General features: G+C 41.3%; 1 long non-coding RNA gene across 3 annotated transcripts in view; it reads left to right on the top strand.

Annotated features, from left to right (window-relative positions):
* Window positions 1-26,878, top strand: part of LOC107133269 (uncharacterized) — a 239,861-nt gene that overhangs the window by 140,393 nt on the left and 72,590 nt on the right. The window lies entirely within an intron of this gene.

Below are 26,878 nucleotides of genomic sequence, written 5' to 3'. Positions count from 1 at the left end.
ACGTTTTGGCCAACCCCATATCTGTCTACTCCAGGCCTGATCTTATGGCAAAACAGCACGGGAGCAAAACACCGTGCCTACGGGTCTCACTTGTAATCCAGGTTAGCTCACCCCAAGTGGACCCTCGGTGATGTCCAGCTTCCACACTACATCTCCCAGGTGTCCACTGTCTCTTCCACCACCCCAAATGACCACTACAGACCTTGTGTTCTCTTTTCCATCTTCCAACACCTTCTCAACCACATGCCCTGATGATGACCTTGCTGCCTAGCTCACTGAGTAAATGAAAGCAGTGTAAAGAACTGCTGTATGCTCACCACCACATGCACCCACTCAACTGTATATGTATCAAGACACTCTGCTTTCTCTCTTGTTATTGTAGATGGATCATCCATGTTCTGTCTTCAGCCTGCTCTTCCCTTTAGGCACCATATTCGACCCCTTCTTGCCTGTTTCAGAACATCATTTCAGTGATTATCCCTGGCATCTTTCTCATCAGCCTTGTTATGGGCTGAGTTGTGTACTCCCTAAACTCATATGTGAAGTTCTAACCCCCAGTGCCTTAGAGTGTGACTGAAGATAAGATCACTAAAGAGGTAACTGCGTCAAAATGAGGTCATTATGTTGTACCCTAATCCAATGTGACTGGTGTCCTTTTAAGAAGAAGAGGTGAAGACACAGACATGCACAGAGGAAAGACAGTGTGATGACACAAGGAGAAAACGACCACCTTCACACCGAGTAGAGATGCCTTTGAGGAGACCCGCGCTGCTGACACTGTACAGCCCTGGCCCCCAGAGCTGTGAGAAAATACATTTCTGCCATTTGAGCCTCTCAGCCTGTGGTACTTTGTTATGGCAGCCCTAGAAAAAGAACACCTGCTTACAAACATGCTGTAATTGCTCTCACCTTAAATAACCCAACCCTTTCTTGATTCCTCATGTCCTTCCAGCTACTTCCTCAGTTTTTTAGCAGAAAAACTTGGAGCTTTCCTTATCGGCTCTCTACTCTTCTCCGTTTCTCTCCATTGGCTCTCCACTCTTCTCCATTTCTTTTCTACCCTATTTTTTTTCCAATCACTGGAGTGTCCCAGGGCTTAGTCCTTGAACTGCTGTTATTTTCTCTTCATACTTATCCCTTATGTGAATCAATAATAGTCTCATGACTCTTAAATACCATCCATAGTTATCAACAGCTCAGTTCATCTCTCCAAGTACATCCAGAATCTGACTACCACCACTCTGGTCCAATCTTTCTTCTTCTGTCACCAGAATTATTGCAGTTGCTGCCTAACCTTCAGGCTTCCCACTCTTGCCTATGCCATGGCCTATCACTTTCATTTTAACATCAATACAGAGAAAATGTTAATCCCTTAAAACTATGTGAAATCATATAACTGCTTGCCTTAAGATTTCTCCAATGGCTTCTTATATTACTCAAAGTAAAAGTCAGCCTTTAGCTTCTAGAATCTTCTCCCTCCATCGCTGAATCCATTACTTTCCTGAGCAAACCATTTTCCTTACTTCATCCTCACTCACTCAGCTCCAGCCATACTATTCTCCTTACAGCTTAAAGATACTGGGAACTCTTACCTTGGGCTCTTTGCACCTGCTAATCTCTCTGATTGGAATGCTCTTCCCATGAGAGAGAGCCCTTATATTGCATGCACAATGGATCTAATCTATTCCAATAGACTTGTAGACATGAAAATGCTTTGCAGATATGAACACATTTCATCCACATGTTCTTCTTTCAGATCTCTGTTCAATCTTCTTCTTGCCAGAAAGGTCCTTTTGGACTCCTTATACTGTACAAAAAAGTAACCCCTACCAATCTGCCTCCTGTATCCTGCTAACTATACCTCTACCCTTAGTTTTATCATTAGTCATGAGATATATTTACTTGTTGTTTTTTTTTTTAGTATGTTTTCCTTCATTGGAATATTTGTAAATGTTACGAGGCCAGGAATTTTACTAGTTTACTGCTTGTTGAGTCAATGATTGATTAATTGAATTTTATACTTGGTGCTACCTACAAATTAACCTGTAATCTATAACTAGGTCTCCTTGTTCTCTCCTGTGGCCCAACCATCCATGTGCCTGCCAGGTCGTATGGTGTGAAGAGGGACTGGGAGGGGTTTTGAAAAATGTTTAAGTCTCTCTTCTCAAAGAACTTTTTATTAGGCTACTAGAAGTTTTCTCGGATAAGGCAGTGGCACCCCACTCCAGTACTCTTGCCTGGAAAATCCCATGGACGGAGGAGCCTTGTGGGCTGCAGTCCATGGGGTCGCTGACGGTCAGACACGACTGAGCGACTTCACTTTCACTTTTCACTTTCATGCATTGGAGAGGGAAATGGCAACCCACTCCAGTATTCTTGCCTGGAGAATCCCAGGGACGGGGGAGCCTGGTGGGCTGCCGTCTATGGGGTCGCACAGAGTTAGACACGACTGAAGTGACTTAGCAGCAGTAGCAGTGTGAGCAGTGACACAGAGGTGGGAAAAAGGCCAAGGTTTCAAGACCATATCTGTTTAAAACTTTGGGTGTAATCATGTATATATTTTACTACTATTTGGTCCGACCTGAAGGATAAAGAATACACACATATACATATTTACAAAATAACATACAAGTTTATTCCATGTTTTATAACTTTTAATAGCTAACAACAGATTAGCACCACCTTTTTGAAACAAATCACATCCAATTTTATTGAATTTGTTTCCTGAACTGTAAAATAGGCATAATAATGCCAACTTCATCAAGTTATTACAACTTCATGGGTTCAATTCTGGCTTTACTGCTTTCTAGCTATGTGACCTTGGATGAGAAGCTAAGTGTCTCTGTGCCTTGGTTTCCTCATATGTGAGATGCAGGGAATAGTAATATGTATCTCATAGAGCTGTTTTATGAAGTCAGTGAATAAATAGATGTAAGGAGTTAGGTCAGAGGCTCTGTACAAAGTCAGGCTCTGTAAAAGCTGCCTATCACTATTACTGTTGTGTGAGGATGAGTTATGACAGTACCTGTGAAAATAATTTGTCATATTGCACAAATGTAGGAGAAGCTTCAATTCTGTATATGTGGGTGTATGCAATTTCGGTCCTTGACACAGTACTGAGTAGGGGCTTCCCTGGTGGCTCAGATGGTAAAGACTCTGCCTGCAATGCAGGAGACCCTGGTTTGATCCCTGGGTTGAGAAGATCCCCTGGAGAAGGGCATGGCAACCCACTCCAGTGTTCTTCCTTGGAGAAGCCCATGGACCAAGGGGCCTGGCAGGCTACAGTACACAGGGCCCACAGAATCCAGGATAGTACAAGTTAGCAGAGTAGAAGGACATGCACTCATCTTCTCCTCAAGAACACCAAAATTGCAACTAGCTCTTGAACAGCCACCAGCAGGAGGATGTTGGAATCCACCAAAAAATGATGCCCCACATCCAAGGATAAAGGAGAAGCTGCAACAAGACGGTAGTGGGGGTGCATCATTTTAAAATCAGATCCCATACCTGCCGGGTAGGCCACCCACAAACTGGAGAACAATAATATCAAAGAAGTTCTTGCACTGTTGCGAAGGTTCTAGGCCCCATATCAGATTTCCCAACCTGGGGATTCAGCAAAGGGAATCCCCAGCGAGTCTGACTTTGAAGGACAGTGGGATTTGATTACAGAAATTCCAGAGGACTGGGGGAAATAGAGACTTTTGGAGGGCATGAAAAAATCTTGTGTGCAGCAGGACCCAGGGATGGAGCGGTGACCCCACAAGAGACTGACACAGATCTGCCTGTAAGTGTTTGAGGGTCTCCTGCAGAGGCATGAATGGGAAGGGGCCGCCCCAGGGACAGGGGAACTGGCAGCAGCAGTCCTGGGAGACATGTGCTGGCATAAGTCTTTTTTGAAGATCACCAGTAGCCCTACCATAGAGCCTCTAGACTCTAGGACTGGGTCTCCTCAGGTCAAACAACTAACAGGGAGGGGGCACAGCCCCACCCATCAGCAGAAAATTGGATTAAAGATTTACTAAGCATGGCCTTGCCCACTAGAGAGAGACCTAGTTTTCCCCACAGCCAATCTCCCCCCATCAGGAAGCTTGCACAAGCTTTTTATCCTCATCCATCAGAGGGCAGACAGAAGAAGTAAGAGCTATAATCCCACAGTCTCCAGAACAAAAACCACAATCACAAAAAGCTAACCAAAATGATCTCATGGATCACAGTCTTGTGTAACTCAGTGAAGCAATGAGCCATGCCATGCAGGGCCACCAAGACAGAAGGGTCATTGTAGAGAGTTCTGACAAAACGTGGTCCACTGAAGAAGGGAATGGCAGACCACTCCAGTATTCTCCCCTTGAGAATCTCATGAACAGTATGAAAAGGCAAAAAGATATGACACAAGAAGATAAGCTCCCTAGGTTGGAAGGTGTCCAATAGACTTCTGGGGAAGAGTGGAGAAATAGCTCCAGAAAGAATGAAGAGGCTGGGCCAAAGCAGAAACAGTGCTTATCTGTGGATGTGTCTGGTGAGGAAAGTAAAATCTGATGCTGTAAAGAACAATATTGCATAAGAACCTGGAATGTCAGGTCCATGAATCAGGAAAAATTGGATGTTGTCAAGCAGGAGATGGCAAGAGTGAACATTGAGATCTTAGAAATCAGTGAACTCAAATGGACGGGAACAGGCAAATTTAATTCAGATGACCAAAGAAGAAATGGAGTAGCCTTCATAGTCAACAAGAGAGTCCAAAATACAGTACTTGGGCACAATCTCAAAAAGGACAGAATGATCTCAGTTCATTTCCAAGCAAACCATTCAATATCACTGTAATCCAAGTCTATGCCCCAAACACTAATGCCAAAGCTGAAGCTGAGTGGTTCTATGAAGACCTACAAGACCTTCTAGAACTAACACCAAAAACAACCAAAAAGTCCTTTTCATCATAGGGGATTGGAATGCAAAAGTAGGGAATCAAGAGATCCCTGGAGTAATAGGTAAATTTGGCCTTGGAGTACAAAATGAAGCAGGGAAAAGGCTAACAGAGTTTTGCCAAGAGAACACACGGGTCAAAGTAAACACCCTCTTCCAACAACACAAAAGACGACTCTACATATGGACATCACCAGATGGTCAATATTGAAATCAGATTGATTATATTCTTGGCAGCCAAAGATGGAGAAGCTCTATAGAGTCAGCAAAAATAAGACTTGGAGCTGACTGTGGCTCTGATCATGAGCACCTTATTGCAAAATTCAGGCTTAAATTTAAGAAAGTAGGGAAAATCAATAGACCATTCAGGTAGGACCTAAACCAAATCCCATATGATTATACACAGGTGTGATGAATAGATTCAAGGGTTTCGATCTGGCAGACAGAGTGCCTGAAGAATTATGGACAGGGTTTCATGACATTGTACAGGAAGTAGTTACCAAAACCATCCCCCCCAAAAAGAAATGCAAGAAAGCAAAGTGCTTGTCTGAGAAAGCCTTACAAATAGCTAAGAAAAGAAAAGAAAAAGGCAAAGAGAAAGGGAAAGATATACCCAACTGAGAGATAAGAAGGCCTTCTTAAGTGAACAATGCAAAGAAATAGAGGAAAACAATAGAAAGGGAAAGACTAGAGACCTCTTAAAGAAAACTGGAAATACCAAGGGAATATTTCATGCAAAGATGAGCACAATAAAGGACAGAAACAGCAAGGACCTAACAGAAGCAGAAGCTATTAAGAGGAGATGGCAAGAATACACAGAAGAACTATACAATAAAGGTCTTACTGACCCAGATAACCACGATGGCATGGTCAACTCACCTAGAGCCAGACGTCCTGGAGTGTGAAGTCAAGTGGGCCTTAGGAAGCATTACTACAAACAAAGCTAGTGGAGGTGATGGAATTCCAACTTAGCTATTTCAAGTCCTGAAAGATGATGCTGTTTAAGTGCTGCACCCAATATGCCAGCAAACTCAGTAGTGGTCACAGGGCTGGAAAAGGTCTGTTTTCATTCTCATCCCAAAGAAAGGCCATGCTGAAGAGTGTTCCAACTGCTGTACAGTTGTGCTTATTTTACATGCTAGCAAGGTAAAGCTCAAAATCCTTTAAGCTAGACTTCAACAGTACAGGGCTTCCTGACAGTTCAGTTGGTAAAGAATCCACCTGCAATGTAGGAGACCCCGTTTTGCTTCCTGGGTCAGGAAGATGTGCTGCAGAAGGGGTAGACTACCCATTCCAGTATTCTTGGGTTTCCCTTGTGGCCCAGCTGATAAAGAATCTGCCTGCAATTTAGGAGACCTGGGTTCGATCCCTGGGTTGGGAAGGTCCCTTGGAGAAGGGAAAGGTTACCCATTCCAGTATTCTGGCTAGAGACTTCCATGGACTCTATAGTCCATGGGGTTGCAAAGAGTCAGACACGACTGAACGACTTACTTTCACTTTCAACAGTACATTGAGAACTTTCACTTTCAACAGTACACTGAGAACTTCCAGATGTATAAGCTGGATTTAGAAAAGGCAGAGGAGCCAGAGATCAAATTGTCAACATCTGTTGGATTGTAGAAAAAGCAAGGAAATTCCAAAAACATCTATCTGCTTCACTGATTACGCTAAATCCTTTGACTTCTGGATCACAACAAATGTGGAAAATTCTTAAAGACATGGGAATACCAAGCCACCTTACCTGTCTCCTGAGAAACCTGTATGTAGGTCAAGAAACAAGTTAGAACTGGACATGGAAATACAGACTAGTTCAAAATTGGAAAAGGAATATGTCAAGGCTGTATACTGTCACTCTGTTTACTTAACTTATAATATGCAGACTGCGTTATGTTAATGCCGGGCTGGATGAAGCACAAAATGGATCAAAATTTCCGGGAGAAATATCCGCAGCCTCTGATACGGAGATGATACCACTCTAATGGCAGAAAGAGAAGAGAAACTAAAGAGCCTCTTGATGAGGGCGGAAGAGGGGAGTGAAAAAACTGGCTTAAAGCTCAGCATTCAAAAAACTAAGATCATGACATCTGGTCACATCATTTCATGGCAAATGGATGGGGAAAAAGGAGAAACAGTGACAGATTTCATTTTCTTGGGCTCCAAAATCACTGTGGATGATGACTGCAGTCGTGAAATTAAAAGATGCTTGCTCCTTGGAAAAAAAGCTATGATAAACCGAGACATTGTATTAAAAAGCAGAGACATCATTTTGCTGACCAAGTCCATATTGTCAAAGCTACTGTTTTTCTAGTAGTCAAGTACAGATAGGAGAATTTGGCATTCAATAAAGAAGATTGAATGCCAAAGAATTGATGCTTTCAAGCTGTGATGCTGGAGAAAACTCTTAAAAGTCCCTTCGACAGCAAGAAGATCAAACCAGTCAATCTTAACAGAAATCAACCCTGAATATTCATTGCAAGGACTGATGCTGAAGCTGAAGCTCCAATACTTTGGCCATCTGATATGTGGAGCTGATTAATTAGAAAAGACCCTGTTTCTGGGAAAGATAGAGGACAAAGGCGAAGAGGGCAACAGAAGATAAGGTGGTTTGATTGCATCACTAACTCAATGGACATGAGTTTGAGCAAACTCCAGGAGATAGGGAAAGCCACAGAAGCCTGGCATGCTGCTGTTCTTGGGGTTGTAAAGAGTTGGACACAACTTAGTGACTGAACAGCGATAGCAACAGTACTGAACAGTGTTAAAGGGTTGAGCTCTCTAGCTTATATTGTTTCGAAACAAGTTTTTTATCCACGTGCACCAACTTTGTGAGCATTGGCAGATTACTCAACATTTCTGTTCCTAAGTATCCTCACTCATTTTTAGAGAGAATAATAGTACCTCTTTAATATGTAGTTTTGTGGCATAGATGCAATAATACACACAAAGTGCTTTTTCAATTGACTTGCATAGTAAGCACTTAATGAATGTTAGCTCTTATTGTTAGCAAAACGTATGGTGAGAGCCTGAATAATAAGTCACAGTCTTGGATTTAGCTCATTCTGCTCATAAGATGCAACTGCTTAATACAAATCTGGACTTTTCCCACCCTGGCTAATCATTACTTCTCAAAAATGCTGACCAAATCTGAAAATAATCTTCAGATCTGTCATTAATTTAAGAAGTAAAGCTTTCCAGTGTGGCTAGCTTTCTCAAGCCACTCTCCCATTGAATTACATTCATTACTGTGGTGGGTATTCATTTTCCCTTTTAAGAGTGAGTAATGACCATAAGAGTTGGAATATTTTTCTTCTCTGAGTGGGGGATGCAGTCTAGAAATTCAGCATGGCCTGACCAGACAGCAGAGTCTGTGGGACTGCTCGTGGGTGTGATGAGGGTTGTCACCACTGTTATCTTTAAAGCGTTAGTTGCGTTACTTGATGTGACCTCCTGATGAGTCACTGATTACACAGAATCTCCAAGTGCTTCACTGAAATTGATGATAAACTGGCTGCTAACTGGGTCTTACTTTGTCTTAAACTGAGATTGGTTAAAGGCTAACATGTAGTGTGTGTGTGTGTGTGTGTGTGTGTGTGTGTGTGTGTGCACAACTGAGGACAAATTCACTCACTTCAAAAAAGTCATTTACAGTTTCCAGCTTTATTTCTAGAACTGTACATTAATCAGATCAGATCAGATCAGTCACTCAGTCGTGTCCGACTCTTTGCGACCCCATGAATCGCAGCACGTCAGGCCTCCCTGTCCATCACCAACTCCCGGAGTTCACTCAGACTCACGTCCATCGAGTCAGTGATGCCATCCAGCCATCTCATCCTCTGTCGTCCCCTTCTCCTCTTGCCCCCAATCCCTCCCAGCATCACAGTCCTTTCCAATGAGTCAACTCTTCGCATGAGGTGGCCAAAGTACTGGAGTTTCAGCTTTAGCATCATTCCTTCCAAAGAAATCCCAGGGCTGGTCTCCTTCAGAATGGACTGGCTGGATCTCCTTGCAGTCCAAGGGACTCTCAAGAGTCTTCTCCAACACCACAGTTCAAAAGCATCAATTCTTCGGCGCTCAGCCTTCTTCACAGTCCAACTCTCACATCCAAACATGACCACAGGAAAAACCATAGCCTTGACTAGACGAACCTTTGTTGGCAAAGTAATGTCTCTGCTTTTCAATATGCTATCTAGGTTGGTCATAATCTATTTTCCTTAGAGATGCTTCTCTAACAGTTGTCCTTACTTTTATATGCAGGGTATTTGATTAAAATAGTAATTTTTGTTTCATTTCTGTTAATATAATGTTTTTATTTTGTCCCCATAATGTAGCCAGGCATGTATGTTCTTTTGGTTTTCAGGGGCTTTGGAGTTACAGATAAAAAGGAGACGTCACCAGAGAACTGCCTGTCTCATCTTTGGCTTCTGGAAGTCTGGCTCATTGAAAGGAATGATATTGGGCTTTCCTTGAGGGGGAGGATGGAGGAGAGTATTTGCAGAGGTGGAAGCCATCACAGGGGAGAAGAGAGAGAACAGGATTGGGCTGAGGGGGTCTGTGATCAGGAGGCCAGTAGAGGCCATGGTGTGCTCTGCAACCTTGAAAGCAGTGGTGAGGCTCTCCAAGGACCAGCGCCCACTGAGAGGGCAGCTCTGCATTTCCTGAGATCCAAGAGGCATTGACTAGGAGAAAGGACAACAAGAATGACGGCAGGGCTTCCGTGGTGGCTCAGAGGTAAAGTTTCTGCCTGCCAATGCAGGAGACACAGGTTTGATCCCTGATCTGGGAAGACTCCACATGTCTCAGAGCAACTAAGCCCACGTGCTACAACTGTAGAGCTTGTGCTGTGGAGCCCAGGAACCACAGCTGCGACTGCGGAGCCCATGTGCCACAACCGCTGCAGCCTGTGTGCCCTGGAGGCGCATGCTCGGCAGCAGGAGAAGCCACTGCAGTGAGGGGCCGGAGTGCAGCAGCTAGAGAGGAGCCCCACTCGCCGCAACTAGAGAAAAGCCCAGGCAGCAACAAGGACCCCACACAGCCAAAAATAAATAAACAAAATTATTAAAAAAAAAAAAAATGATGGCAGTGCCAGAAATGACACTTCACTCTTTTTTTTCTGGCAGCAGGAGGACCCCACATTGGAGCAGGACTCCTTTGAGGGTAGGGAGGGATTCTCAATACAGACCAGAGTTTGCCATGGATTTCACTGAGTGAGCACTCACATCAGATGTAATGATTTAGAGAAATAAATGAATCGAAGATTTCCTGTATCCAAGTGTTGTGAAAGGAAATCCGTACCGTCCACGTTTGCTGCTGCTGCTAAGTCGCTTCAGTCGTGTCCGACTCTGTGCGACCCCATAGACGGCAGCCCACCAGGCTCCCCCATCCCTGGGATTCTCCAGGCAAGACCACTGGAGTGGGTTGCCATTTCCTTCTCCAATGCATGAAAGTGAAAAGTGAAAGTGAAGTCGCTCAGTTGTGTCTGACTCTAGCGACCCCATGGACTGCAGCCTACCGGGCTCCTCCGTCCATGGGATTTTCTAGGCAAAAGTACTGGAGTGGGGTGCCATAGCCTTCTCCGCCGCCCACGTTTATAAGCCTGTAAAATACAGATGCTGATGGTGGCTGTGACCCAGCACGTCCCAGGATGTGTCGTGGGTCGGTGTTCACTGTGGAGCCTGTCCTGGTGCACAGAGAGCAAGGTAGTCCCCTTGGAGAGTGTGGACCTAGTGAAGAAAAAAGGCTCTGAAGTGACCTCAGGCCAGGCGAGCACATGCCGTCCGAGTTCTGTCTGCTAAAGAGAACCGGGAGATAAGTGGACAAAGAGGCCTTGTTTAAAGTGACTGTGCAGGCTAGGGCAGGGTTCCTCAGGTGAATCTTGAAGCATTTGCTTTAAGAAAGCTATTTCTCACTCCAAACTCAGGAAACACCAGCCTACTTTTGTCTGTAGTTCACCAGAAAAAGACGGAACTTGAGTAGAAAATGCAACATTCATTGGACAATACAGAATACCACTTAAAGGAAAAGAGATTAAGTGAAAGCAATGGTTCATGCTCAACCATATGAGCATCCATTTTAACCACGAGTAAACTTTATCTAAAACCTTTACTGCCAGGGATCCTTGCTTTTTAGCAAAAAGAATCACAGACCCTTTTGGCGGTCTGGTGAAGCCTATAGATTCTTTATCAGAATGACATTTTAAAATGCTATATTTGGAATTCAGCCCAGTTCTATATTGAGATCTGGTTTCCCCTATTCCAATAGTTCCTGAATAAAATCTGCTTTTACTGCTTTAAAAAAAACATAAATTAAAAACAAATATATTAAAACAGAATAAAGTATTAAGAAAAGCAATACTAGGCTATGTTAACATTTTTGCTTCTTAAGATATCAGATACTAACATGCAGCAATGGGTCTAACAATCACCATAATTTTGAAGTATGATGCAGATGACACCACCCTTATGGCAGAAAGTGAAGAGGAACTAAAAAGCCTCTTGATGAAGGTGAAAGAAGAGAGTGAAAAAGTTGGCTTAAAACTCAACATTCAGAAAACAAAGATCATGGCATCTGGTCCCATCAGTTCATGGCAAATAGATGGGGAAACAGTGGAAACAGTGTCAGACTTTATTTTTTGGGGCTCCAAAATCACTGCAGATGGTGACTGCAGCCACGAAATTAAAAGGTGCTTACTCCTTGGAAGGAAAATTATGACCAACCTAGATAGCATATTGAAAAGCAGAGACTTTACTTTGCCAACAAAGGTCTGTCTAGTCAAGGGTATGGTTTTTCTAGTGGTCATGTATGGATGTGAGAGTTGGACTGTGAAGAAAGCTGAGCACTGAAGAATTGATGCTTTTGAACTGTGGTGTTGGAGAAGACTCTTGAGAGTCCCTTGGACTGCAAGGAGATCCAAGCAGTCCATTCTAAAACAGATCAGCCCTGGGATTTCTTTGGAAGGAATGATGCTAAAGCTGAAAGTCCAGTACTTTGGCCACCTCATGTGAAGAGTTGACTCACTGGAAAAGACTCTGATGCTGGGAGGGATTGGGGGCAGGAGGAGAAGGGGATGACAGAGGATGAGATGGCTGGATGGTATCACCGACTCGATGGACGTGAGTCTGAGTGAACTCCTGGAGTAGGTGATGAACAGGAAGGCCTGGCATGCTGCGATTCATGGGGTAGCAAAGAGTTGGACACGGCTGAGTGACTGAACTGAACTGATGAGCAAAAAAGTAAATTTTCAGAAATGAAAATAACTGAGCTTATTTTGATGACCAAGTCAAGGAACTCTACTAATAATGAAAGGAAATAATGAATTTTTATTAGAAATTAGTGAAAATAAGGATTAATTTTTCCCTTTCAAACTTACAGATCTCCCAAATTTTATCAGATTAAGAAGCTTTTGGTTGCATTTTGATGGAAGCAGATAAATCCATTATGATGCATGTGTGTGTGTGTGTGTGGTATGGGAGATTTGATCCAGTGTAGACAAAATTTAGGTTTTCTTCCATGGTTGGACTGTTTATTTGCCTCCTCTCATGAGCTGTTTTTTGGTATTCTTAGATTTTCTGCGTTGTTTCAAAACAAAACTACAGGCTATAAATACTTCAGTGAGAAAAGATTCTGGAGACGTGTTGTGTTGCAGAAAGAAGCTTCTCTTGGTCTAGAGATTTGGATTGGGCAACAAGCTCAGCCACTCTGGAGGCAGAAGGAATGGAAGCAGTGATCCAGGACAAAAGTGAAAAGAAATTTTAAAAAGCCTCTGACTGGGAGAAGGGACAGGGTCAAGGGTCAGGCTTCCAAAGAGAAAAGACCCAAGCCTTCTGATTTATTCCCTTTTAGAGAGGGTTGGATCTCTTCTGATGGCAGCTTCTTAATCAGAGCAAGCAGCAGCATAGGCAAGCTAAAATATTGCTTTCATAATATTTGTCTCTCAAAAGGAGAATTAAATATCTCTTAAAGTTCTCTTTGAAGTTCCTCTGAGTAGTGGCCCTGCTTATTATTTTGCATGAAGACCAAGCACCACAGACTTAGCTATTTTTCCATGATAGGAATAGAATTCCACTGGACATGCAGCACAGTATCACAGACTGTTGTCTAGGCTTTCCAGTCAGGCTGCCTCAGTACAAGCACTCTGCTTAGATACTTGTGTGAAATGTGTTTCTGTCTTCCACATCCACCAACCACTTACACAAAAACACACAAACATGGTTTTTTGTCTGGTTAGCGTACGTTCTGTTATTTCTGTCTATGACACTTGAAGGGCTTCACTGGTAGCTCAGACACTTAAGAATCTGCCTGCAATGCAGGAGACCCAGGTTTGATCCCTGAGTTGGGAAGATCCCCTGGAGTAGGAAATGGCAACCCACTCCAGTGTTCTTCTGTGGAGAATCCCATGGACAGGGAAGCCTCGTGGGCTACAGTCCATGGGGGTAGCAAAGAGTCAGGCACAATTGAGCAACTAACATTTTCATGACACTTGAATTTCATATTTTTAGGTTGAGGAAATATTTTTGGAAAAAGCAAATGTCAGATATTTTTAAATGATCAGTGCTGTTTTATAGCAAAGCATAAGTATGATTCTGAGGTGACCAATGTGGTATGATTCCAAAGGGGCCATTTTTAAAGCATAAAATGACAATAAATGCAAGCAGGCACAAACATGAAAACCTTACAGTATGCAGCATTAGGGAAACAAACTTTTAAATGTCTGAGTAGTTTAAGTTGGTACCAAGAAATAAAGTAGAAGGTTTATTTTAGCTTTGATTCTAAGTAACACCTTGTTCCCAAATACTCTGGACAGTTCTCTATTGAAACATTTAAATTATTGATTCCAAGCAGTCTGATTTCAAGCATAAACAACATCATTCGATGTATCCAACAAACTTGTGGCCAGAACTTCCTTCCTATAAAGACCCTGGACATGAGTATACAACAAGGTCATGGGCACCTCATCTTAGAGACACTTAGCAGTGGGTTTAGGGTCACAGAAGGTCTTTGAGGGTTCTCTCCTGGAAAGATGTGTGATATCAAGTCTCAGGTCTATAATTCTCTCTTCTTCTCTAGAAAATTCCTTTCAGATGAAAGGTCATCTCTAAAATTCTATTATGGACCAGTCACTCAATACATTATTATTTTGCTGAGAATAAATTGCTGGCCAGCAAAGCTAACTTCATTCACTTGATCCTTCAAGTTCTGCATTCCAGATATTTTCCTTGTATTTTATGAAGTCTAGAAATTCCAGTTTTCTCCTACTAATTGGGATTGTGAAAAACAGAAGCCTCCTTCTTCTTTAATTGACCTTTATTCCTTTTGAATATCTGGATATTTTATTTTTTAATGACTCCTTGCTGTAACCACAGGATAAAATGCTTGAAAATGTCTTTAATTTGGAGACAGTCTAGTGGGAATCTGAACTCAGATCATCAAGGTGGCTGCTTTTTTCCCATATGGAAAAGCGGAAATAAAGCTAGCTTGCATTTCCTTCCTAGGTAGACTCCAGACAACTTTGAATCAGGGTGTACACATATCCTCACCTCAGACAGTTAGGGGTTAGATTTTGCTGGAAAATGAGATAATAGTAAACTAGAGCAGGAGTTTCCCCTTTTAAGCTTATTGTACAAAGTGCAGCAGGAGGAAAAGAGAACTTTCTGATTCACAAAAAGGTGCACACTCTTTACACCTTGTGACTAGCATTTTTCCAGACACAATCTCAACAATATTCATTCTTCTGGGTCAAAACAAGTAGAATTCTGAGGACTATTCACCCTACTTTTGGAACAGGAACGCTGGGACTGAACTACAGAGGGCAGAGGTGCTCAGTGGTGCTCAGAATGGAACACTGATTTCCGCATCCTGGGTTTGAAATCGTGCACAAGTCCCTTTGTATTTTGAGGTAAAAGGCTGACTCAAGAGTTAATAATTGGGAGATATGAAGTGTAGAAACAAAGAATAGCTCTTGGGCTGGAGAACTGGTAACAATTTAGACTATAAATCTGTGATGTAGCAGAATCACCAAACTCCCAGTTCCCTGAAAGATACAGATAAAGGCCCAACACACATTCCAAGTTGTTTTTATAGGAAGCAGACCCCCACCAGATGAAAACTGCTGAGGGCGAGAACATGACCCTAGACTAGTCAAAACCAGAAGGTTGATGATGCTTGAAACTTTATGTTGATGCCAACCAGTTCAAGAATTGTGCATGAGCTGATCACACACCCTATAGAATCCTCCCTCACAGTGACTTTAAAAACCCTTCCCTGAAAACCATCAAGGAATTTGGGTCTTTTGAGCACGAGCTTCCCATTCTGCTTGTTTGGCATCCTGCAGTAAATGCTGTGCTTTCCTTCACCACACCCTGGCTTTACTGTGTGTGGGCAAGCCAACCCAAGTTTGGACTGGTAACAGGCTCATACAGGGAGATGCTGCATGTCTAGTACACTGTAAGATGTCCTTTCACTTGATAAAAAAAAAAAGCAGAACACAGTCTTCTACATTTGGCAGGTCATGTGACCACTTCTGAGCAATATGTGTAGAGTCCTTTGCAATGAAGGCGAATTTTATTTTTTATTAAGCCACTTGGTGGTCTTGGAAAAAACACATAATTCTGAGTGTGTGATGGTGGTTATTTCAGACAGTGAAGCACCAGGAATAAAAGACTAATTCTGCTGCAGGATGAAGCTGGTTGTGGTCCACTTAACAACTCGTATGTACTGACACAGCCCGCTGGACCCAGATATGCCTCTGGGCGGCTTCAGTGCTCTTCTCCTCATGTTAAACCATTCATCTCTTTCCTGTTTATTGTGCATCACATTTTTCACTTTCTGATCCAAATTACATTTTACTCAAGTTACATTTTAGGGGGCAGTGAAGTTGGATGGCCACAGGCAGGGCTTCTTCAGATTGTATATTATTGTCTTTAAAAACAAATAAGATTTTATTATTATTGTCACAAAAGTGGCATATAATTATTGTAGAGGATTTGGGATATTCAGAGTTAACATTTAGAACATATATATATGTCTTTCTATTTTGTATTTTAAAATAAATTTGGACCATACTACGTATAATATTTTGGATACTTTTTCATAGAACAAGTTTTTATACTATGAACATTTTCCCATTATCTTTAAATAGCCCTCTACAGAGTGATTTTTTAAAAAGAATCATTGATAAAATAGTGCATAGTATTTTATTGTCATTTCTATAATTTAGACAATACTCACTTTTTTAGCATTTATGTAGATTCTAATTTTCAGCTGTCATAAGCAGTGCTCCTATGAATACACCTGTAGACAAATCTTTGAGAGCATCCATAGTGGTTTTTTAGAATAAGTTCCTAGAAGTACTGGACCAGGGAATGTGAACATGGTTAAGGCTTCTCATGTGTATCCTCAAATTGCCTTCTAGAAAAAATTGCACCCAGTTTCAGGCTACCAGCCGCATGATGCTGGTTTTTCCTTTATTTTTACCTCCCCCTGGTTTACTGCTTCTCCCTTTTGACTTGATGCTTCTTCACAAAATTGCAAACTTAGCTTTTAAGTGAAGTGATATGTTTTCCTCTATTTTCCATGGTTTTCCTTGAATGCAGATATGTCCTCAGAATCCTCCTTAACACAGAGGTTTAGGCATAAAAAGCTAAATGGTTAGAATTATCCCACAAGAGGAAACCTACTTGCCATCACTGCTTTATGGCTCAAATAAGACAGCAGATAGTAATAGAGACCAGTCAACCAATAATATCACATGTTACTCTCCACCATCTAGACTTGGCCATACAAAGGGTGGGACAGGACTTGAGCAGGAGGCCAGCATTAGTGGTTTTGTGTGCATACCAAGGGATCAGACCTGCCAATAAGTAGGAGGTCTCAGAGCACTGATCATGGTCTTCCTTTCAGATTCAAGGTTTGGCTACAGCATGAGGATCTGTGGGAGGCAGAAGAAAAGCTAGAAAGATTCTTCAAGGATTAGGCAGCCAAGGAGGGCTCAGTTAAGGAAGCCTCCCACTCTGTTAGCTAATAGAACACTTACCCAGTTCTAAGATGGCAGTGATGTTTAAAATCCAGGTTAAGCTGCTGTATCTCTTCCCATGTCTGAATTTGCTGTTACAACTTGCCCAGAGGGATTATTTAGGAGCTGCTGGGGGTACCGCTAACTGCTTGTGGTGGTGAGTGGTCAGCACTGGGCCAGCGGCAGAGGTTTTCAGTTCAGACGTCAGCTTTGTTGGTGCCGTCTGAATGAGGATCTCTCGGTGGTGCCTGTCATCTCTCTTGGCTGCTGACCTGTCGCCTGGAGAACCAGACCTTTTAACCTCTGCGCCCGGCTCTCTGTGTCACTGCTGAGCATGACCCTGCAGAACAGCTTCTCAGGCCAGGATTGCACACTTGAAAGCGGGAAAGGGTGGGGTTGTGAGGGTCTGCTTGTGATTTAGAACAAAAGCAAACCACTTTGAGAATCAATTGTTAACTGCCTTAGCTCTTACTTTGTAAAGTATTTCTCAACAGAGTTTTCTTTATTGTGACAGTGACATGTTTCTTCTGCCAGCATTAAAGAATCCTGTTAAGTTTAGTGGTTTGCTTTATTTTTCTAAAACAACATTATGTGCACACAATAATTCAGGAAAAAAAGCCAAACGGAACCTTGATGCTTTGGACCTTCTTCAGCTAGATTGCTGGCAGACTTCTAAAAGCCTTCTTTGTAACTGTAAAATGCGCCAGGAAGCACAGAATGTTTTCATTCCCAATTCAAATATTCTTCTCGAGAGAAAACATGGTTTCCCAGATAACCTCTTACATCTACCTGTTCGTTGACATTGACCCTCTGGCGAAAGTCTAGCCTGTGCTCAGGGTGGTTCCTCTGCCCGCTCTCGCCTGCCCCTGGTCTTTCCCTTCTCTTCTTCCTCTTGCTCTCCTGCATCCCCACCCTTGCTCCTCAGTTCTTGAAAGTTCTGCTGTTTTCATTGTGACATAACACGGCACGATAATATTACTGCTTAATCACTGAAAACAAAGATATAGTTTGCGTTCCATGTATGTGTACGTATGTATGTGTGTGTGTGTATTTGTGCGGTGTGTAAGGTTTATATGTGTGTGTATGTATAAATGGGCTTCCCTGTGTCAATAACATCATAGTCTCATAAGTGTGTTCCCTTCCTCACTTGCCCATTTATGTGAACTGAAAAGTGAAATATGGGAAGAAGTGAATTTCATGTCCCCATAAGTGGGTCCATTACCTAAGACTGGAATCCTATCTGTGTCTTCAGAATGAAGTGAGGCAGCCTTTAAGAGAATGTTTTGATATAACGTACACCTTCTATTACACCCCCTGGACTTAGTTGTTTTACAGTCGGAAGATTGGACCTTTTACTACCTTCACCCATTTCACGCACCCGCCTGCCCACCACTTCCATACACCCACTTCTGACAAACAGCAATCTGTTCTTTACATGTTTGAGTTCATTTTTTTTCTTCCAGATTCCACTTTGAAGTAAGAGCATACAATATTTGTATTTCTCTATCTGACTTATTTTGCTCAACACAATACCCTCAAGGTCCCTTCATGCTGTCACAGATGGCAGAATTTCCTTCTTTTGTATGGCTGCATAGTATTTCATTGTGTTGATCCCACACTTTTTTTTACCCATTCATCTTTTGGGTACTATTGATAACACATTTTTGTGCATTTCATTTTTACTCTGTTTTTGTCTTCTGTCTACACACACACACCTCCCCCCCAGCCAATTTTATAGCAGTAAATAGCATCCTTGTTTGTGTGTATGAATTTAGGTCATTGTCACGCTGTGTCCTCTTTCTTTGGTTCCCATTCTTGACTCTGAATTCAAGTGTATGGGCATCTGGGGAGGGAGAGTAGAAGCTGTGACTGACAATGTCTATTTGCCCTATCTAGGATTTCTGTTTTTCTAATACCTAGTAAATGAGCTGGGCTTATTTGAATGAGGCCAGTTATTAATGGAGTTGAAAGCAAGACAGGCTACCATGTTAATGTGGATGGGCATCATTTGCCCTGTGGTGTTAGTCTCATGAAAGCCAACGTGTGTGCCAACTGTTGTCTTTTCTACTATGTGAGCAGGAAGAAGAGAAATCTCCAAGGATGTAAACTACAGTGAATTTTTATTAATTAAGAAAAGGGTAATTGGATACTGGTATTATTCAATTAAATTGAGTTAAAGTTTTTATTTGTACTATCTGTGGAAGATTGTTGAACAAGAAAATAGTGTACACAAGATAAAACATCCGTTTTCCTTGAAACCATATTATAAGCAGTCTTTTTTTTTTCTTACAAATAATTGTTGGAACTACAACTTTTATATAATCATGATCTTACAAAAATCTTGAAGAAAAGTCAAATTTCTTTAAATGTATGAGTAATAACAATAGTAGGCCTTCCATCTGTGTACGATAGGGTTAATAAATACTCATCTCAACATTCTTATTTGATTATCATAATAATCTAATGTAGCATGGTAGAAGTTGTTATCTCCCTGTGTTAGTGAGGTTAATTAACGTTAGTTGCCATAGCGGGTAAACCCTGAAATCTCAGTGATTTAACCCAATAAAGATTTCTTTCTTACTCAGGAAAACTCTTATGGCAACTGGGTACCCCTCGCAATCTTGCAGCTGCACCAAATAGGACATGTAGAACATATGGCCTCTAGAGCTGCTTCTGCTGAGAAAGAGGGAGCTGGAGGTGGTACACTGGCTTATACCTGCTTTGATCTAGAGTGACCCAGGTCTCGAGTTCTCATGCTTCATTGGCCCCAGTCTCACTACAGGGAGGTTGGGAAGGGTGCCTCTACCTTCTGCCACACACATTTCACAAATAAGGAAACTCAATAGTAAGTAACTTGCTTAAATTCACACAGATATTAAATGTAGAAGCTGCACCTTTACTCAGGTCATTTGACCCCAATTCCAGTGAATTTATACAATGGTATTCTCTACATAGATAGTTTAATTTTAAAAGATATTATCAGTCCTTAAGGCACTGAGACAGTTATATTTGTCCACATTTGGGGGGAAATATAAGGAAGGACCCTGGTTATTCCTGTTATAAATATTATATGGAATCCTTTTTAATGATGATATTAGTACATGGATCACTTTGCAGACTCATTACGTTTCCTTGATCCTCTAAACACCCAGATCTCTGACGAGTGGTGGTAGAGTGGAAAGACTACATCTGTGGGGTCAGATAGATCTCCATTCCTATTCCCGTATCACCACTTATAAGCTGTGTAATATTTTGAGCAAGTTGCTTAACTTCTATTACTTTCATTCTCTTCATCCATATGATAGAAATAATAACATCCACCATGTAGACTCCTTTTTGTTTTTGAAATTAAGACAACATTCATGTAGACTTTTGAAAGGTATAAATACAATCATATTTATTAAATTCCTGGAAATAGTAAATACTTAAATGATATTTTCTTTTTGTATCCTTTAAAAATCAGCAAGTTCAAGAGTAAAATATCTTAGATTTACAGGGTGAAATGCAAATAAACCTTAATGCAAAGAAATTTCAACAAATCTTTAAAAATGTATAAATACTTAAACAGTGGAGAAAACTGCCCAAGTCAGCAATAAAAAGCAACGTGAAAAAATCCAGCGTTAGAGCCTGTGGTTGGATTTGTGAGGTTAGACTGCTGAAATGAGGGCTGATCTGTACTTCTTGAAGTTGATAAGTGTAGGGTTGATGGCCCATCTGGTTCTGTTTGTCTCTGCAGGATCCCATGCTTCATTTTACACAGGAAGAAACAAAGAGATGATACAATCTAATTGCAACAGCGATAAGCTGCTGTCAGTTGAACTAACCAGAGGGCTTCCTGGGAAATGTTAGAGATGAGTTGGGGAAGGGTGGAAATGGAACTTTGTGTGTGTTTGACTTGCAGGTCATAACCAGCTCTCCCCACGTCCCAAAGTCTTTATCACTCGAGGGCAAACAGCTCCTGGTTTTCTAGGACAATGAAAACAGTGCTAGATTTTAAGCATACCATGGCAGAATATCTTCATAGCCATATGATGAATGTGTATTTGACTTTGAATCCAGTGGAGAGATACATACACTTTCAGATTTCCCTGATTTGAACAATTGTCAGAGTCCAAGTCTTGAGAGTAATACACATTCTCACTGTAGAGGGTTTTAACTTTATCTTTTCCTTTTTGGAGGAGTGAGGTCACCTTGGTTAGTTTCGTTATAGAGTGAACTGTGAAAACAGAATTGCGTGGAAGTTGAAATTCAGCATCTCCCAGAACGACTCTTCATAGAGATCACCAACAACAGATCTCAAATGCCCTGGGTGATTTGTTCTGAGGTCTTATAACACTTCTGATTGGAGAAGTCTGGGATGTAATAGTCAAAGGGCCTTTCTCAGTGAAGGGTGGTTTGGACTGGATATAAACTAGTGACTATAAAACCCAGAGCAGGAAAAGTGCTAGAGACATAAATTGTTGCTATCTGTTCTCAGAACTTCCTCTTACAGGTTTTAAAAGCAATTTTTGAAGGTTCTGATTTTTGCCCAAGACTTGCCCCGAGCGTTCTGGATATATGGGAAAATAGTATTTTGTGAGCTGAAGCGGATTTGTTGTTGTTCTTTAACGTTTCCCTCTAAAATGTTGAGTGACGGTAACATTTCCTGTTTGTTTTTTAGTTTACTGAGCCCCAACTCTTTCGAGGCACTGTTTTAGGTTTTGGAGACACAGAGGTAAAAAAGACAGGGGAGGGCTCTGCTCTCATGGAGCTCACAACAGGTCCTCAAACTAGACTGTGAGACCCGTGTCACATGCACCTTTCACTGGGTCCCTGGCCTCTCTTATGTCATGGCCACTTCTACATGACTTATGATTTTTCCTACATTCATTCATTTTTTTGACGTTTCCATTCATTTTACAGAAGGTCTAGAACTCACCCAGGACTCCTGAGCAAATATCTTCTATAATCACTAAAGAAAGAGGTCACAGTAGCTTTCTCAAGGTTTCTGTGTTCCATGGAATACACTTTGTAATCAATCTGTGGTTCTAATTTAGGGATGTTGGAACCTGGAGATGATGAAGGTTCACTAACAATAACAAAGTCCAAATTCATTGTTCTGTGGATCATGCTATTATGAGGAGTTTAAAAATTGGAAAATGGCTTTATGGAAAATAAAAATAACACCAAAATGGATACAAGTTATTGAAAATGACTTAACCAGAATATATTCATGTTATTAAACTTGGAGATGGGAACTTGAGAGACCTCCTGCCCTTCCAACATTCCAATGTCCTGCTCTTCCAACATGTTCCAAAGCACAATAAAGAGAAAAACCCCACTGGTTAAGAAAAATATTGCCTAGCAGTGCTGTAATTCAAAGCAGATTTCTAAATCTTCCTCCTGAAAATTTCTTGAGTCTCAGAACTAAAGGCAAAACCACAGGCTGTGAGCATGAATGATCCTGCCAGCACAAAGACTGGGAATCCAGCACCTCTGAACAAATACTGTCAAGTCAAATACAACAGAAATCAGACCAACTTCCTGTAGCTTCCTCCTCTCTTAGCCTGCCCATGAACTTGTGCCCATGTGTTCCATGAGCTTAAGAACTCTTTGCGGAGTAGATGTATAGACAGAAAGTGGACAAAGAGGTTAAGTAGGGAGAATACAAGCTGACCTTCTTCCATCCTCCACACCCACTTAAAAATTTATTTATCTATTTTTCCACACCCACTTCTGCTTTTCTGATTTTGCTAAAGGCACGTTTCATTTTTCGGTCATGTGGCCAGGAGTCATTTATTGAATCCCCTCTTTCTTTGCTCCTAATATCCATTGATTTTTTTTTTTTATTCTGTTGCCAAAATAATCTTTTCTCCTGCTCTATTTACTAACTTTATTTCTACTTCCTAAAGTCCTAGTATTTCAGTCTACTGAGATGGCTTTTGCCAAATGACCAATGATCCCCAAGTTGCTAAAGTCATCGTTCAGTTTCATCCTTAGCCCTGCTTTCAGCCTGCTCAATACTGCAGCTGAGGGCACCCCCTCCCTTTGGAACACCCTCACCCTCGGTGTGGAACACACTCAGCTGCTGCGTGCCACTATCTCCTGGCTCTTTCCCTTTGGTTATGGGTCGTGGGTCAGTCTGGGTCTCCATTGCTGATGCTTCCAACTCCTCCTGACCTCTAATGGGCCCCCTTCTTACAGTTTCCTGGTGACCTAATCTGTTCTCAAGTAGATATTCGTTTATTATTAAGGTTATTCGCTTGATTGACTGAACTTTTTTTTGAAGTATACTTGATTTACAATGTTGTGTTAATTTCAGGTATATAAGAAAGTGCTTCAGTTTTACATACTGAATTCTTTTTCATATTCTTTTCCACTATGGTTTGTTATAAGATATTGAGTATAGTTCCCTGTGCTATACAGTACAACCTTGCTTATTTTATGTATAATAGTTTGTGTCTGCTAATCCCAAACTCTCAATTTACCCCTCCCATCCCCCTCCCCCTTCCTCTTGTTTTTGAAGTCTGAGAGTCTGTTTCTGTTTTATAAATAAGCTCATTTGCATAATGTTTTAGATTCCACATATAAGTGATATCTAAAGTAATTGTCTTTATTTTTCTGACTTGTTTCATTTAGTGTAATAATCTCTAGGTCCACCCATTGATGGACCTCCTATATCCTATATAATGCAAATGATATGATGCAAATGGCATTATATCATCCTTTTTATGGTTGAGCAATGTTCCATTGTGTGTGTGTGTGTTTATATGTATGTATATATATGTGTGTATATATGTATTTATATATATATATATATACACACACACATACACCACATCTTCCTTATCTATTCATCTGTTGATAGACATTGAGGTGGCTTCCATGTCTTGGCTACAGTAAATGAATATTGGGGTGCCTGCATATTTTCAAATTAGAGTTTTCTCCAGATATATGCTCAAGAGTGGGATTAAAAAAAACTTATCAAAGTGGGTGTAGAGGAAATGTATGTCAACATATTAAAAGCTATTTATGACAAATTGACAGATAACATATTACTCAGAGATGAAATGTTGAAAGCCTTCTTGCTAAAATCTGGGACAAGACAGGGATGACCACTTTCACCACTTCTACTCAATGTAGTATTGGAAAGCCTAGTCATAGCAATCATACAAAAAATAAATAAATAGAATATCCAAATTGGCAGGGAAGCAGTAACTTTTTATATGCAGATGATATGATACTATATACAGAAAATTCTAAAGACCCCCACACAAAAACTACTAGAACTGATAAAGAAATTCAGCAAAGTAGCAGCATACAAGATAAACATACAGAAATCTGTGCATTTCTTTATACTAAAAATGAGATAGAAAAGGAAAGCAAAAAAAAAGAAACTTTAAAAAAATTTCATCAAAAAGTTACTTAAGGATACACTTAACCAAGGAAGTGAAAGACTTATACAGTAAGCCCGACACATACGACCTTCATGTTGCAAACTTTCAAAGGTGTGAACAGGCGTTCACATATCCAATCACATGAGTTCGTTCGTGTGTTTGGCCTACGTGGTCACCTGCCTGCATTCTCTACACGCCCTTGTGCTTTTGTGTACTTTACTGTACACTACTGCGTAGAGCACGATAGTAGTGTCTTTATTTCAAGCCCAGGATGTCTAGAGGCAAATGTAAAAGCAGCGGGGATGTACCTGGTAGTTGCTAACAAGCGCCAGGAAGTGGAGTACCAGATAAAGGACAAAGAGAGACAAAAGGAGGAAGTACCTGAAGAACCAAGGAGGTTCATGATGTGGGAAATGGCAGGGAATTTTCTTTATTTGAGGAAGCACTTGTTAGATTTTGAGACCTAGGACCCGAATGTAGAATGGTACACAAGTATTGAAACAACGGTTCAGAATGCAATCCAGTGCTACCATCTCATCTGTGAAGAGAAAAAACAAGCTACTATCCAGACATTGTTGGATCATTTTTTCAACAGGGTAGATAGAATTGAACCCAGAACCTGTGCCATCGACATTAGGCATGCGTGAAATTGCAGCTTGCCGTCTGTCTCCTGTTGTGGATGATTCTTCAGCTCTACCACCTTCCGCCTCCTTTCTCTCCTCCAGTCAGTAACTCTTCTTGCTTGTTCATTCAGTGCTAGCCCTATATGCCAGCCATTGTGATGTATGACTGTAATTTTCAAGGACATATATCATATGACTAAAAATATTTTATTTAATTTTTGTTTGTTTTCTGTGTATTATTGTGTGAAAAGTATTGTGAGCCTATTGTACAGTACTATATAGCCAATTGTATTAGTTGGGTACCGAGGCTAACTTTGTTAGCCCTACAAAAAATTGGACTTACAAACGAGTTGGACTTAAGAACTTGCTTTCAGAATGGGATTCATTCATGTGTAGGGGACCTGCTGTATGCTGAGAACTGTAAAGCACTGATACAGGAAATTGAAGATGACTCAAAGAAATGGAACGATAGCTCATACTCTTGGATTGGAAAATTAATATAGTTAAAATGACCATACTACCCCAAAGCAATCTAAAGACGTAGTGCAGTTCTCATAAAATTATCCATAACATTTTCCACAGAACTAGAACAAATAATCCTAAAATTTTATCAAACCAGAATTGCCAAAGCAATCCTGAGGATAAAGAACAAAGCTGGAACCGTCCCAGACTTTAGACAATACTACAAAGTGGCAGTAATCAAAAAAGTGTGGTATTAGCCCAAAAATGGACATATGGACCAATGAAACAGAACAGAGAGTGCAGAAATAAACCCACACGTCTATGGTCAGTTAACTTCGACAAAGGAGGCAAGCATATACAATGGAGTAAAGATAGTCTCTTCCACAAGTGGTGTTGGGAAAGCTGGACAGCTTCATTTAAATCGAAATTAGAATGCACTCTCACACCATACACAAAAATAAACTTGGCTGATCACTTAAAAACATAGATATATGAAAAGTGAATGTGACTGTTTACCTTCACTCCCACATGCTCAGTAGTTCCTCAGGCTCAATTACTTTGAATCATTTGTATTTGAACTCTTGGGTTATTCCTGATGGTCTAAAAAATATATTTATAACTCTATTAATTGATTTGTTAACTTTCAGTCAGTTCAGTTCAGTCGCTCAGTCATGTCCAACTCTTTGCGACCCCATGAATTGCAGCACGCCAGGCCTCCCTGTCCATCACCAACTCCCAGAGTTCACCCAAACTCATGTGCATCGAGTCAGTGATGCCATCCAGCCATCTCATCATCTGTTGTCCCCTTCTCCTCCTGCCCCCAACCCCTCCCAGCATCAGGGTCTTTTCTAATGAGTCAAGTCTTCGGATGAGGTGGCCAAAGTATTGGAGTTTCAGCCTCAGCATCAGTCCTTCCAATGAACACCCAGGACTGATCTCCTTTAGGATGGACTGGTTGGATCTCCTTGCAGTCCAAGGGACTCTCAAGAGTCTTCTCCAGCACCACAGTTCAGAAGCATCCGGCGCTCAGCCTTCTTCACAGTCCAACTCTCACATCCATACATGACCACTGGAAAAACCATACCCTTGACTAGACGGACCTTTGTTGGCAAAGTAATAGCTCTGCTTTTTAATACGCTATCTAGGTTGGTCATAACTTTCCTTCCAAGGAGTAAGTGTCTTTCATTTCATGGCTGCAATCACCATCTGCAGTGATTTTGGAGCCCCCCAAAATAAAGTCTGACACTGTTTCCACTGTTTCCCCATCTATTTCCCATGAATTGATGGGACCAGATGCCATGATCTTAGTTTTCTGAATGTTGAACTTTAAGCCAACTTTTTCACTCTCCTCTTTCACTTTCATCAAGAGGCTTTTTAGTTTCTCTTCATATTCTGTCATGAGGGTGGTATCATCTGCATATCTGAGGTTATTGATATTTCTCCTGGAAATCTTGATTCCAGCTTGTGCTTCTTCCAGCCCTGCGTTTCTC

This window comes from Bos taurus, chromosome 17 (assembly GCF_002263795.3).
Source record: "Bos taurus isolate L1 Dominette 01449 registration number 42190680 breed Hereford chromosome 17, ARS-UCD2.0, whole genome shotgun sequence".
NCBI classification, from domain to species: domain Eukaryota; kingdom Metazoa; phylum Chordata; class Mammalia; order Artiodactyla; family Bovidae; genus Bos; species Bos taurus.
The sequence above is the reverse complement of the archived record's forward strand: the minus strand, read 5'-3'. Positions and strand labels throughout refer to the sequence as shown.